The 15,166-nt window shown below is 33.7% G+C and overlaps 1 protein-coding gene across 1 annotated transcript in view; it reads right to left on the bottom strand.

The window, feature by feature from the left end:
• LOC111043397 (protein tweety) overlaps positions 1 to 15,166 on the bottom strand; it is a 91,811-nt gene that overhangs the window by 50,699 nt on the left and 25,946 nt on the right. Inside the window, exon 3 of the mRNA XM_039435159.1 lies at positions 2,048 to 2,086. The gene's annotated coding sequence lies outside the window, so the exon portion shown is untranslated. The remainder of the gene's footprint in view (positions 1 to 2,047; positions 2,087 to 15,166) is intronic.

Below are 15,166 nucleotides of genomic sequence, written 5' to 3'. Positions count from 1 at the left end.
CGCAAGCTATAAAAATTCAAACAATTATTCGAAATATTAATAGTATAAAAATATTGTCACTATTATAAATTATTAATTGGTAATATTGAAATTGACAGTGAAAGTTGTCATAACCAAGATTCAAACTATCAAAATAGGCTGTTTAAATTTCATTTATTTTTTAATTTCTTATATATTGGGAAGTTTTTTTTTGGTGTGGCGAAAAATAGCGTTCGCACCATGGGCAAAAATGTATTTCTGGCTTTCAATCTTTTCTAGTCCTCGGCCTACGGCCTCGGACTTAAAAACCGATTTCGAGCCGGAAATATCTCATTTTCGGCCCTAGGTGCGAAATATACTATTTTGCCACACTTGGATGTAATGAGCTGGTTTACGTGCGTCATATGGAGGCCGAAAGTGATTGTTTTCCGACCAGGCCGGTAAAACTTTACGGCCCTAGGGCTGTAAAATGACCTTGAATAACAGCTGATCGTGTCCGATCTCACAAAAATCATAGAGATCTCATAATGACTGTAATAATCTATATAATTATGTATCGTGAATCGCGGTATTATGTCTATGATATATTTTATAAATTACTGTTTCATAATTTAATATTTGTTATTGTGTTTTTGATATCAAACAATAGAATACGATGATATCTCCATAGCCTCAACAATATACTTAATGTTGGTTGCATTGTCCATTGTCAGAAAGGTACGTATCGCAAGTATTTAAAAGTGAAGAATCGAATTTGAAATCAAAGTACAATAATTGTATCAATATTTAAAAGTGAGGTAGAGTAATAATTGTTTCTTTTTTATTGTCGAATTCCACTTCTTAATGCAATACAATCAACAATAATACGGTAATAAGAAAATACAGCAGAGATCTGAAGTTTAAGGTAAGCCCACTGGTAAAACTCAGCCTTGACTGAAAAATTCCTAGTAATTTTTCTGTAATTCATTATTAAAACTTTTAGTTAATTTTTATTCAATATTAAACCATATAGAGAAAACATTAGGCCCACTCAAGATTGAATCTTCGAATGTTTTCTCTATGATTTAACTATTTTCAGAGCAATATTTTGTTGTGGAAATGCCGGCAAACCGGCTAAGTGTTTCAGTCAGGCCCCCTCGTTAACAATACGGAATGGCCGAGAGCGTAAAGGCAAAATACATCAAACCTCAAAGCTCAGTGAATAACAAACATGATCTAGGTTCGAGTCTCGGTCAATGACATTTTTTTTTTGTCGATGAATTTCGACTTTTATTAGCTATTTTTTATATTAGTTACCGTAATTTAAATTTCAATAAATTATTTTGATATATTTTGAGACAAAACTGTGAAATATGCAATTATATTTAATTTTTCACATTATTTCAAAAAGAATTCATTGTGTTCAATGTTCTTGTATAATTCTCAGTACATTCAAGTATTCTGCAGAATAGATGTAGATGAAAGAAGTATGGTGGTGCCTGTATGAGAAGGAAGAAAAGTGGAAACTGAATTGCAAATGGCAGACCAGCAAAATTTCAGCGTTGTGTTTTAGTGAGCACTGGCAGCGGAGTGATGCGCTAAAGTAAAGTAGAAAATCGAATTGAACTCATCTGAAGAGAGTTTTCTGAGGTATCCTATGAAAAGTAACGCTTCTACTATACAGCATGCAACGTTTCAGAGGTTAAGGCTAGGGCCACACGAGCGCACATAGTGCGTCCGTTGCAACTTACTTTTTGCGGCCGTCGCCAACGACACCACACGAGCGTTGAGTGTGGTGCGAAAACGTCAGTTGACTTTAGGCGATTGAACCAGACGAAGCAATAACTTTTGCATGATTGTCTCGACGTGCGTTGTAGCATTTCTTCGCAGTTCAAAAATCACCGTCCGTTACGAACTCCGTTACTTGGTACGCACGTACCTGGTGTGTTGTCACCAATTCACTTCTATGTATTTCTACAACGGACGTCAAAAAGTAAGTTGCAACGGACGCACTTTGTGCGCTCGTGTGGCCCTAGCCTTAAACAACATATAAAAAATATTTTTTCAAATTGAAAATATTCAAACTTACCGAAATAAGTCACGTGATAGAGTTGTACCAGATAAGAATCTGTAACAAACAAGAAAATGCAAAATTATTATAATCATAGATGTATGTTCCACATGTTTTTGATAGAAATTTTATCAAGAACATATTATTGTAGAAATAAATCCGCAATATTATGCATGTCTGAAATAATGATAACTGGCACGATTTATTGCTAGTGGTTGAATTTAGATCCAGTTCAGTTATAATGAGATGAAACAAATTCATAATGTTACTTTAAGCAAAGCAAGTAGTAGCAAAATAACACAGTATATTCAATGAGCCCACAGCAAATGTAGCTGTGATGCAACAATAATGTGTGGTTAATGCTCCACATTCAAGTAGTGTGGAGTTAAATATAATTATAAAAAATAGGATGTATAACTGAGCAGTTTAGAGCATTAATAGTTAACATTCAAATGTTGTCAAAATTGTGATTTACAAACTTCCAATACCATTATTATTTCGACCAACTTGAAATTTTGTCAAAAAATACAGCCTACAGTTATTTAGCTGAAATTTGAATAAGTAGTTAAGATTTTATGTAACCATGAAAAAGAGAGAAACTTTGTTGATGCAAAATGGTACCAAAACTTCTTCAACGTGAAATATTGACACAAGAATTATTGCACCAATTTTAATCAAACAATTATAATTTTCTATGGAAATGTGTTGTTTGCTAAAATTTCAAGTTCATTATTCTCCTCGATTCAATTTCTTTTCTCCTTACATAGCCTAACTTATTTTTACCAATTACTTGGTATGAACTTCTAAACTTCTTGTTCCTCATTATTTGATACTCAACTAGATGTTCATTACTGTCAAGTCTAATATATATGTTTTTCATTTGATACATAAGCTCTTAATTATTTAATACATGGATTCCTGTTTTAAATCATCGATACAAGTGTTCCTCAGAGTTTGATAGATTATATCCACTTCAATATATAACCTCATATGATTCAGGTGTTATTGATTGTTCGATACACAACCTATTACAATATAATTTATGGTTTGATACGTAGTTTAACTTGATGTTATTAATTGTTTCATAACTTAGTGACTGATGGAAGAGCCAATACTATTATCAATATTTTTTATCCGAAAGATCTTTTCCACTAATATCATCTGTTATTCCAACCCAAACCAAACTCATTCATCTCCAGCAGCCAACTTAGCTCCTACATTCTACATTTTGCATTGTCATTCAATCCAAGCTCAATAGAAACTGACAACATCATTATCTGCATGTTGCTTAGCTCATTTATCTCTCCACCATATACACAAAACAAACACTACAGCAAGGCTAAAGTGAAATTCACTTCAAACTGTCCTTATTCCTTGTAAATAATACCAACAAACTCCATGCTGACAGTTCATAGATTCACTTTGAACTTTCATCATTCCTTATAAATAACATGGATGGTTCCCGATCAACCAATTCTGACAGCTAAACGTGAATTTTACTATAGGAGGCAGAGAATCTCGTGGCCAGGGCGTTTTTCGTAATTGGACAAAAGCCAAATGCGATGTGCTCTGTTCACTTTATCAGTAGCCCCCCCTTTTACAAGGAAAGGGGGGCTCTTAGACAAGTCCCCTTTTTACCCCCACTCGCTCTCACCCTTATTAAACGACATCCTATGTTGAGCACAGCCTAAAGGCATAGCAATATAGATCTATATAAATAAACACACATATATTAGAATGCCTAAAGGCTTTACTTTGGCGTGTTCATGTTGTTCTCGGGTGAAAGGGGAGTGGGAAAGGCTTGTATTTGTATTATATGCCCTACAAGCCTACATTGGGCTCGTGTACTTACACCCTAAGCATGGTAGCATGGGAAGGCATGCTAGGCCCTCAGCTGGATACACTGCTAATTGTATTCGTGGGTGTGGGTGTGCTAGCCTAATTTCACTATTTCATGCACTGTGACAACCTGATGTATTTACTATGTTTGTTGCAGTTCGCTATTTATAAAACTTCATCAATTAACGGAGTATATGTATAAAGAATTGGGGTGAAATTAAGCTTTGTTGGTAGTTCATCATTTCACGATAGAAGAAATTGAAAAATAGGTAGACTTACTTTTTCTCTATTTTTAAAACTTTCATCAATATTGAAAAAGATGTAGATGAAGAAGTGGGGAAAATTGAGTTTTGTTGCTCAAAGGCTGGTTTATCATTTCAAGATAGAAGTAACTGAAAAATATAAAAATTAGGAATTAATCAAATTAAGTAGCTCACATCCAGGTAAATTATAGCTGATATCAAGTCGAGAATCAAGATAATAAAATGTATATTAGGGATGTTAGCATTATCAATGATGAAATTTGTAAATAATCAAGTTTAGTATCTTTAAAGACAGGTCAGGTTGCACAAAAGCCGGTTAAATTTTAATCATGATTAATTTCACGAGAACCAATGAGTGAGGCCTTGTTGATAGGACGGCTACTCAGATTGGTTCTTGTGGAAGTAATCACGATTAAAACTTAACCAGCTTTTCTGCAACCGGCACTAAAATTACTAATTTATTGTTTCAAGTCTATAAATAGGATAGCAGGTTTTTTTGTTTTACTATAACTCACTTTCTGACATCAAAATCATTGAAAGATGGAAAAAGAAAAATTCTGAGCAGTTTCCTAAAATGACTATGATAATCAATGAGAATTGCATCAAATTAATACAATAATGGGCCAAGAACTCAGAGAAGAAAGCCTTGAATAAGAATGAAACAGTTGAAAATAAACAGTATAAAGTTTGTCAATGTTGTAACAAAATATACGAGAATTCAAAATCCTTGAATATAGGCAAAGGTAATGCACGAGAAACTAACTAACTTCAAATTAAAGAAAAATTCCAAGAAAAGAAGTCTCATTAAATCTTTCCTAAGAACACACTTCTTCCCTTAAAATTCCATCGTGAAAAGAATGCAGCCAATGCACACAGTAGTCTATTGATCAATTAAACGCGAAAAATTAATGGGTTGCAAGTGAATAATAGGGATAACATCCATTTTGCCAAGATTTCTGATGCCTTGCTCACAAATGGCAGGAAATTAGTATCACGCTTTAGGGCAGATTTATCAACAAATCCTGCTTTTGTGTGCACAGAGACTCAATTAACTTCCTTTTTTCCCCACTTTTCCTTGCTTTTTCCTCAATTTCCTTTCCCCACCCACCGTTTTTCATCTTTGTATTATTCTCCTCTGAACAACACCGGGATTATTTGAAAAAGATGGTCAAAGAAACGGAAAAAACTTATGGGAAAAAAGACCAACGAACGTTTCCAGTAAAAAACTCCAGGTTGTTGGAGAATTATTTTGCCCAACATTCAACTACGCAAATGCAATCAGTGCTACCCTTATCTTCGGATATAAATTTTATCCCAAAACTTTTCTTTCACACACTTTTCGGCCGTAATTACTCTTTCAAAACGACGATTCATTCATTTAATGGTTGAACAGTTTGTAAGTTGCACACTTGAACAGGCCATTGAAGCCCCCAGTGTAAAGTTGAGTAAGTTTGTTTGTGAGCTTTGGTAAAGTTCCAGAAAGGAAAAGTTTTTCATGAACGAGTAGAGTAGAAAGTACTATTTGCTCCCATACAAACTCTAGCTAGTACAAACTGTGTGGGGATTCGTTTTCATGAATGATTGGACTTTAATCATTTGTTCGGGCTCGAACTTTTTACATTTTTCCACATCTCTACTAGCAGTTTTCAGGCAACGTGAGTGGATTCAATCCATTCTAAGCACAAAAATATGTTCTTTGTTGATAGCGAATAACAATTATTATGCGAAAAATTCAATGGATTTTTGTAGCCCATCAAAATTCAATTTTGAATTATTTATATTTTAGTTTCAAATAGAACTGATAATTTAAAATCTAGGACAAAAATAATTTTACGCAAATGCCTGTTGGATAGGCTTTCTCAACTATTGTATTAGCACACTTTTTTCTATGTATTTCATATGACATGCAGTCAAATAATTATAATTATTTATTATTATTCAAAATAATAATTATTTGACTGAATGTCAAATTATAATTATTTAAAATAATAATTATTTGACTGCATGACATGTGAAATGCATAGAAAAAAGTGTGTTAATACATCGCAGCTCGGAATTAATCAAGAAACCATCACCTTTATTGTATTAGTTTGCGAATATTCAATAGATATATGAACTTTGAAATATAATATTCACATATGAACATTGGGTTGGACCAAAACTATATCAATCGCTATAAACTAGTCTATTTCTCCAAGGTTGGGCTTTGCATCTCACTAAGTTCTCCAGTCCAAGTCCGATTTCATCTCCACCAGGCATTTTATGTATCATCCCTCACCTCGATACCCTCGCACAAGTCACAAAATTCTGTAGGCATCACCAACAACAGAAAAAATGTTAATATATTATGAGTCTCCAAAAAAGCGACAAGTTGCAAATTTTCCATTTCCTTTGACAGAGCAAAATCAATATCATCGAAACTTCTTCACTCTTTGTTCCGAGTAATAGAAGAACGCGTAAAATGATTTTTTTAATTATTCAACGCACAAACAAAGGATCCAGGATCAATACAATGAAAGACTTGTGACGATTTATTGTTTGATACGACTTCAATTAGTAACTCTGTCACCGACTTTGAACAGATCTAATAAATTTATGAGCACAAAGTTGTGCGAACTGCAAGTTCACTCAATGGAGGAGGCAGGCACTAACTTCTGAATAAATTAACAGGCAAGTCATCCAGGTAACGAGATTACATTGTTCTCGATATCCAATCATAGAGTTTGCGACTGCCATTCTACAGTATAGTGAGTTTCACCTCAAACTGCCAGCTTTGGTTGAATGGGGAGCATTGAGGTTATTTGTAAGGAATGCTGACAGCCTAAAGTGAATATTACTGCATGGGAAAGTGCAGCTGCCAATTGAACGTTGATGGAATTTTTTAAATTTCGAAGTTACTGAATTTTGTATTCATAAGTAATAATATTGAGTGTTGAGATAATCAAATTTTTAGTTGTTAGGTAAATATGAAAGAGAAGGAGAATTGAATTTTGAGCATGAACTCTTTTACACCTGAATAAAGGTAATTAAAGGAGGTCTTGATTTGAGTGAGAGTGAGAACATGATTTTTAGTGATGTGATGTTCACATTTCAAATTAAAGAGGTACATTTAAGATTCAAGATCATTTTAAAGTGAGTAGCTGATTTGGAGACTTAATCCATAGACCAGTCTAGATTTGTTCAGCTAATTCACTTTCAAGAGAGAAGGTAATTTTTAGAGTTGTACAAATTTAATCTTGAGTTGCTAGGTTTCGAAAACTATGGAAATAGATTTCCGAATGAGTAGTGAATTTTAGAGTTCTGTAAATTGAGTTTTGAGTGAGTTCAGTGGTAAATTTTGAGAGTTGCGAGAACCAAATTTCGACTGGGTAGGGAATTTTGAGAGTTGTACAAATTGAATTTTAGCTGCACAGGCACTTTTGAGTATTGGAGCACTTGCAAACTGCCAGAACTGTCAAGGATAATTAATGACATTGACGAGTCGGTTAGTTCAACAAATTTCATGAGGAGGATCAAACGAAACGAGTTCCACGTGTCTACCCATCACTCATGCATCACAAACTGTAATAGGCTGTTACATCGTGACATCATCTGTAGCGCAATGCAAAACTTATGTTTCAATTCTGCAAAACCAACCCTTATAAATATGTTTTACTAATAATACGACATAATCACACACTTAAGCAATAATTTGATTTGATTTTATTTTGATTTGAAATATATGACACATCAAAGGAAGAGTAACAACTATAAATGTATAAATACGGTTCTACTAAATCAAGCCTTATAAATACTGTTTCACTGATAAGAAGAAAAAAACATACAAAAATGGGTAAGTAAAAGCTGTATTGTCATGCAAAATTTATCAATACTGTATTACATAATCCCTTATACTCGTAAACTCTTATACTGATATCTCGTGATAAAAATAAGTTAGTAAAAAATAAGTAAAAAGTACATTTGTCACTTGTCACCACCTTATATGGTACTTTATCATTAACTAATCATTCACATTAATTCAAGAAGTTCTGTCTAAAAACAAATATATGGAACCACCATTCATTTTTACTAATTCCTTTTTTTCAAAATTTAGTTGATTTTATTACTTTTGCAAAAGTATCTTGATATAAGAGGATACGATGCGATAAAACATAAAGTTGGAGGAACGATTTTTTTAAATTTAAAATGAAAGTAGGCCCATTAAATATATTGAAGCATCGTCCTGTATACAATGGGATACTAAAAGAGAAAGATGGAAGAAAGTTGAAGTAATACAATAAATGGAGAAGGGGATAATTAAGAACTTGGAATGTTTCTTACGAGGGGGAAAACTTCAACGTAAGAAAGGGAAAAACATATAATTAGTTATAAGAAAACTTGATGAAAAGTGATGAAGAAGTATAAGTGACGATGAGCGAGAAAGAAAACAGATTAGTCCGAAAAAGAAGACTTTACTGTACCAGAAGTTTTGAATCAGTATTCCGAAGAGTACAATTTAATCAGCTCAACACCCAATTAAGTCAATTTGTGAGAGACTCCAGGACATAATTCAATGGAATAAGACTATTGAGCTCATTACTTTGTTGATGTGCCTGTTAATGGTGATATTTGAGAGGCTGTTTTGGAGTGAGACAGAACAGAATTCATCCAGTAATTACGAGATAACTAACCAGCGAGAGCCAGTGATGCACCAACTTGTCATTAGCTTAGTTAATCAGTGAGCACCGATTAGATAACACCAACTCAAATAAATCTGACACAATTTCACTTATAAAAGAAAGAAATATTGTCTAGTGTTGTCTATATGACATTTTTATTGCTATACATACAAATCTAGGAGCTGCTAAGATAGTCACTTCCATCTCATTTTCAGTGCTAGAAGCCAACTTAGAACTGCTACATGTTACTCGACTGAATGATAATAACTAACTGCTTCTTGCTTATTTGTTTGAATGGAAGAACTCACACTCACTGATTCGGACATGGCATGTAACAGTGTGATAAGGCAATCTCCATAAGATCAACACTTTGTATCACCAAGCCGCGCCTCCTCAGATGTGCTTAGTCTTTGCTTAATCTGATGCACTATATTTTTATGAAAATTATCCATCAATCAGTATTTTATATTTCAATATGGACTTAAATGGTATTTCTCCTTGCTGCTGATTTTCCCGTGCATATTCTAAATTTACAGCATTCCGAGTTCTACGACCCAAGTTTGGACGTCGTTCGCACCGCGGCATTATTTCATTTCATTTATTCATAGACAATAGATTCAATGCAGGTAAAAACAACAGGCATTCACCCAAAACTGCTTTCAACCTTAATTTGGAATACACGGTCTAGAGGTTATGTAAATAATGAATTAATTCACACAATATTTTGAGTCCAAAAAATGTATGTACTGCAATTTTTTTGGATTTATCAGATTAATTAATTTCAAAATATAAATACAAACCAAAATCTTCCTTCACAATCACAAAAATATTTAAAATTCCACTTAAATCCACAAATTATACTCATGTTAAAATTTTAAACATGTTAAAATTATTATTAGAATTGAAATTTTGTGAATCAGTAGAAAGAAAGAAAATGGAAAAATCTGGTGTGGCCACTACCCCCGTAAACAAAGCCGTAGTGCGTTCGTGTGACGTCAGCACAGGTAGGGCTCCTACACCAATATAAATACTAGCTGATATAGATCAGCTGAAATCAACGAATTTTTATTGGTGTAGGAGCCCTACCTATGCTGACGTCACACGAATGCACTACGGCTTTGTTTACGGAGGTAGTGGTGTGGCGCACTCACACAACTTTCCTTGCCATTATGAAAATTGATCACCTGACGCTAGTGTTCCCGCGCATCTCAATTCAAAGATTTGAGCCAGCTGGTGACAGGGCAATAACCCTGGAGACACATGAGGTCTGCTATCTCTTCATAGTGAATGATTTAACAGAATCAACAATAATTTGCAATTGAATAATCACATTTTCTCGAATTTAAAGCTTATTTTCAATTTTAGGTGAAAATGTTAATGAACATTAATTGTAGAGATTTTCACGCTCAATCTACTCCACTTGATTTTTTTTGTTTCAATTGTATCTGAAGCCTGATAATTGGTAATCCATCTGCATTGATGGGGCGGAGCTCCTGAAATTTTTACAGATATGGGAGTTGATAGAGCTTATCGATGACTATTTTACGTATGAATTTGATCAAAATCGTTGGAGCCGTTTCCGAGAAAATCACGAAAAACCCTGTTTTTGACAACATTTTCGCCATTTTAGCCGCCATATTGAATTGCATTTGATCGAAATTGTTCGTGTCGGATCCTTATAGTGAAAGGACCTTAAGTTCCAAATTTCAAGTCATTCCGTTAATTGGGAGATGAGATATCGTGTACACAGACGCACATACACTCATATACACACACACACACACACACACACACACACCACACACACACACACACCACACACACACCACACACACACACACACACACACACACACACACACACACACACAACACACACACACACCACACAACACACACACACACACACCACACCACACACACACACACACCACACACACACACCACACCACACACACACACACACACACAACACACACACACACACACACACACACACACACACACACACCACACCACACACACACCACACACCACACACACACACACCACACACACACACACACACACCACACACACACACACCACACACACACACACACACACACACACACACACCACACACACACACACACACACACACACACACACACACATACAGACCAATACCCAAAAACCACTTTTTTTGGACTCAGGGGACTTTGAAACGTATAGAAATTAAGAAATTGGGGTACCTTAATTTTTTTTCGGAAAGCAATACTTTCCTTACCAATGGTAATAGGGCAAGGAAAGTAAAAACAGAACAACCGATGGCTGTTGGATGACGCGATGATTATAACATCTGATTTTTATTTCTGTGTGAGGCCAGCTCCCAAATCTTCTCCCATAAGGATTACATGTAAACTTTGAAGGACCGTAGGAAAGAGTCCTGAAGTCGGATTATAAATTTGATTTGACCAAAAACAATCCTTGATGCGGATTTTATATCATGTTAAAATTTCAACTCAATCGGTGCAGTACTTTTGGATTTTTTGAAGCGTACACAAACCAACATAACATTTTTATATATATAGATAGAAGATATTAGTTTATTTAGTTGATATTAATTTAGTTTATTTTTTATATTTCAGAATTTATTTAAAATATCTCCAATGTTTTGACAGAAAACTATGTAACTAACGAGGATATAAAACTGAAACTATCTAGAATAATGAATTCAGAAAGATAGAACTGACCACAATCAATTACATTTCTATAACAGTATATTGTTTACGACAATTATGCATTCGGAACCAGTACGTTCCTTTGTAATGACATAATGATACTTGACCAAAATAATAATTTCAGGTGGATGACAATCTAATATTTGCATTAATCCAATGAAATGCATTAGGCAAATTCAATGTATATTGATAAGCTTGTTCAACTCATTCCAAATCGAATAACACTGCTATTGAAATTCAACGCGGTTCTCATTTTACCCAAGTAATCAATACAACCAATCAGCATGCACCTTCAAACGCAGAATATCAATTTGAGCAGGACGGAAATATCATCCATAAATAGAACATACAGAGCTCCTACACCGATAATAATTATATGGATGATTCAATTACTGTTTCTAGCATTGCGGTTTACAGTATGAATGAATAATCAACTATTCAATATACAGTGAGTTCTTTGGGATGTAAATAGTTTCATTAAATTAGTCTTAAACGGTTTAATTCACTGACAAAATTGTATTATTGCTTTGAAATTGGATGGAAGACTCACAATGAAGGAAATTGACAACAAAACCAAATATCCAAGCTTTAAAAATACAATTTATATGGGTGGTGATTCTGTACTATTAATCCTACAACCAAATTGAGTTGACATTGGATGAATGTCAATAATAAAATGTTATCTATGTCTTAAAGTCAAATGCAATAATCAGTTTATTAACTCAACATTTTCCATGAATCTTTGGACACTATAACAATAAGGTTAATTTATCAAGGAATTTCCTAATGATGTCTATTTTTATTACTGAAACGACATTACTAGGCTTGATTCTACTAAACTGAATAATAATCTTACTGATACAATGAAGAATTTATTGACCATGACCTCTGAATAATGAAATATGAGGAGAGAACTCTGTCATAAGAAGAATACACTATAATACGATCTGTAATGATAGCATGTGAAGAATAGTTTATTGAAAAGTTGTCATAATGTTTCATACTATTTGGAATGGGATAAAATACTGTACGTTATGTGAGACCTCAAGTTGTGTCCTTTGTGAGTCTATACTTAGTTTCTTAGTGATATTAGTTAAGAATAAAAAGTGGGCGAGGAAAAGTGATAAAAACGAGGAAAAAATACACTCCAAACAACAAATCACAGCACCCAGGAAATTACTGAATCCCACACCAATTCTATATTCAACCCAAATTCAATCTATAACATTTACAACACGTATGAAATTCCATTTAGAACTCGAAAAATATTCCGCAATAACTCCAGTTCACTTTTATAGTCGGTCCACATGTTAGGAGAGCAAATCTGGGACAATTTTGTCGTTTCAATTTCGGAAATACGCCATCTATATGCCAGCCTGTCACTGAACAAACTCTGAACAATGGGATACGGAAATTTGCATTGATGCTACAAAAGCGTGGAGATGTTGAACGTGCTAACAAAGTACATTATTTTTCATAACAGTGGAGGAGTTGTTTTTGCACTGAACATTCACAACGTGTGTGTTCTAGAGTAATAGACAATGATTTCAGTTGGTGTGTGAGGTTGTAGACACTTTATTTTCGCGATTCGAAACATATTTGTGATGTTAATGACAGTATGGATGAGATTAGAGGGTTGGATCTCATTTAAGCGTGATAATCGGAATTGTTCAACATTTTTTCAACCAATTGTGAAACAATCATGAGGAAACTAGAGGAGAGTAACTTTTAGAAATATTGTGGATGTGAAAAGTAGCAACAGAGAACGACAGTCTGATAAAAATTTCGGAATTATGTTAAAAGAACTATAATACTGTATATAGCAGAGCAACTGATACAAGTTATCTATTCTCTATGTATATAGTATTTAATATGTTATTGAGCAATTTATAGTATCTTAACTGAACTATTTATAGACAATCTTGAGAAAAAATTATGAGGAGCATGAAGTTAATTTTTCGAAAATCAAGTATGGATTATAAAAGTCACAGCCAGAAAGAATAGAATAAGGTTTTGTTCTATTCTCTCTAGTCACAACACTATTCGTGTTGCAATGAAGTATGTAACATTCGAAAATGAGTAAACTGAACGATTTGGTATTGAAAAACTAAATCTACTATTCCATGATCTAATTATAAAATAGTTGGAATTTATAGTAAAGTTAGTTGAATTAAAGTGGATTTAGTTTTTCCAATGATATAGTTTGATTAATGGAAGCTAAAATAGTTTTTGGTTGTAATTATAATTATTATAAAACTGGTGTTCATAAGAGATTGATAAGATCTGTTCAATAAGAAACCTGACAGCTGTAGGAAGCTAGGTATTTTTGACAAGAAATCAACCAAAAAAGTCAGAAATTTTATCAAATACAGTGAAATCATTTAAATTTTCGGCCAAGTTAGTCAATAGAAGATAATGAAATTTTAACAAATAGGAAGCCACCCCATGGAGAGGCTTTGGAATTGTGGCCGAATATTGCAACACTAATTAGTCATTTATTTATTGATTCAATGGTTTTCTACAAACATTCTTTATTATTGTGATGAGATTTTAAACGAACTCTTTTGAACCTTCAATAAATAATTTTCTCAAACATCGACTTTTTTTCTTACTCTGTACGTAACGATTATTAATTTATTTATTCGTAGATACAATCACAAATCAAATAAAAATTTGATTAAAAAGGAACAACAGGCATGGCCCAAAACTATTCTATTATGTTCATGTGTTTTTATCATTGATGAATGAATAAAATAGAACAATTTTAACGATAGAAAATCTGTCTGATTGTTGACTGGAGATCTACTTGAGTAAGAAATGCGTTTTCGAGAAAAGTGCGTTCTCCATAAAGAACGGGAGATAGTAATCGGATAAAAGTTGTACTAAATTTGGCGGCGCCAGCAGAGAAAGTAAAAGAGGAGTCGTCTTCAATAAAATGGATGAGGAAATTAAATAGAAGAAGAGGGAGAAAGCGATGCGAGATGGCTATAAACTGAATGAGGAAGTGTGATACGATGGGTAAAAGAAGACAAAAATGAGAAGATGAATAAGACTGAGTAAGAGAGAACTGAATAACTAAACAGAAGAAAGAGGAAGTGATAAAACAAAAAGGACAGGTAAACAGTAATTGGAATAATAATAAGTGAGGAAGAGGGAGATAAAAAAACTTCCATTATTTCCGATGCATGAAGTAAAAATAAGGAGACAGAGGAGCACCGAAATATGCGAGTATGATGAAGAAGTAGAGAAGATGACCAATTCAAAATGAGGAGAAAATCAAAGACTGGTATTTCACAAATAAAATTAACATAAACTTAATTCAGAAAATGGGAAAAAATCAACGAGTGTTGAACAAGTAATTGAGATAAGTTGTGCTATCTGATTATCTAATCTGTGCGGATTGGGGAGAATATAGTTTTGATAAAAAGATGTGGATACATACACATTACTATGCGTATACTATGTTGTTATCAAGACAACAGGCGAAAATAGGGTGGAGAGAAAAGAATGCATAGTGAAGAGATGGAAGGAGAAAGATAGGTTTTAAAATATAATGAGGAAATGGGATACAGGGGGAAGAGAACTTCAGAATGATGGTGAATGAGAATAAATATGTAAATACTACAGGACATGAGATACTGATTACTTATCAACT

The sequence above is a fragment of the Nilaparvata lugens genome, chromosome 8 (assembly GCF_014356525.2).
Source record: "Nilaparvata lugens isolate BPH chromosome 8, ASM1435652v1, whole genome shotgun sequence".
Taxonomy (NCBI): Eukaryota; Metazoa; Arthropoda; class Insecta; order Hemiptera; family Delphacidae; genus Nilaparvata; species Nilaparvata lugens.
The sequence above is the reverse complement of the archived record's forward strand: the minus strand, read 5'-3'. Positions and strand labels throughout refer to the sequence as shown.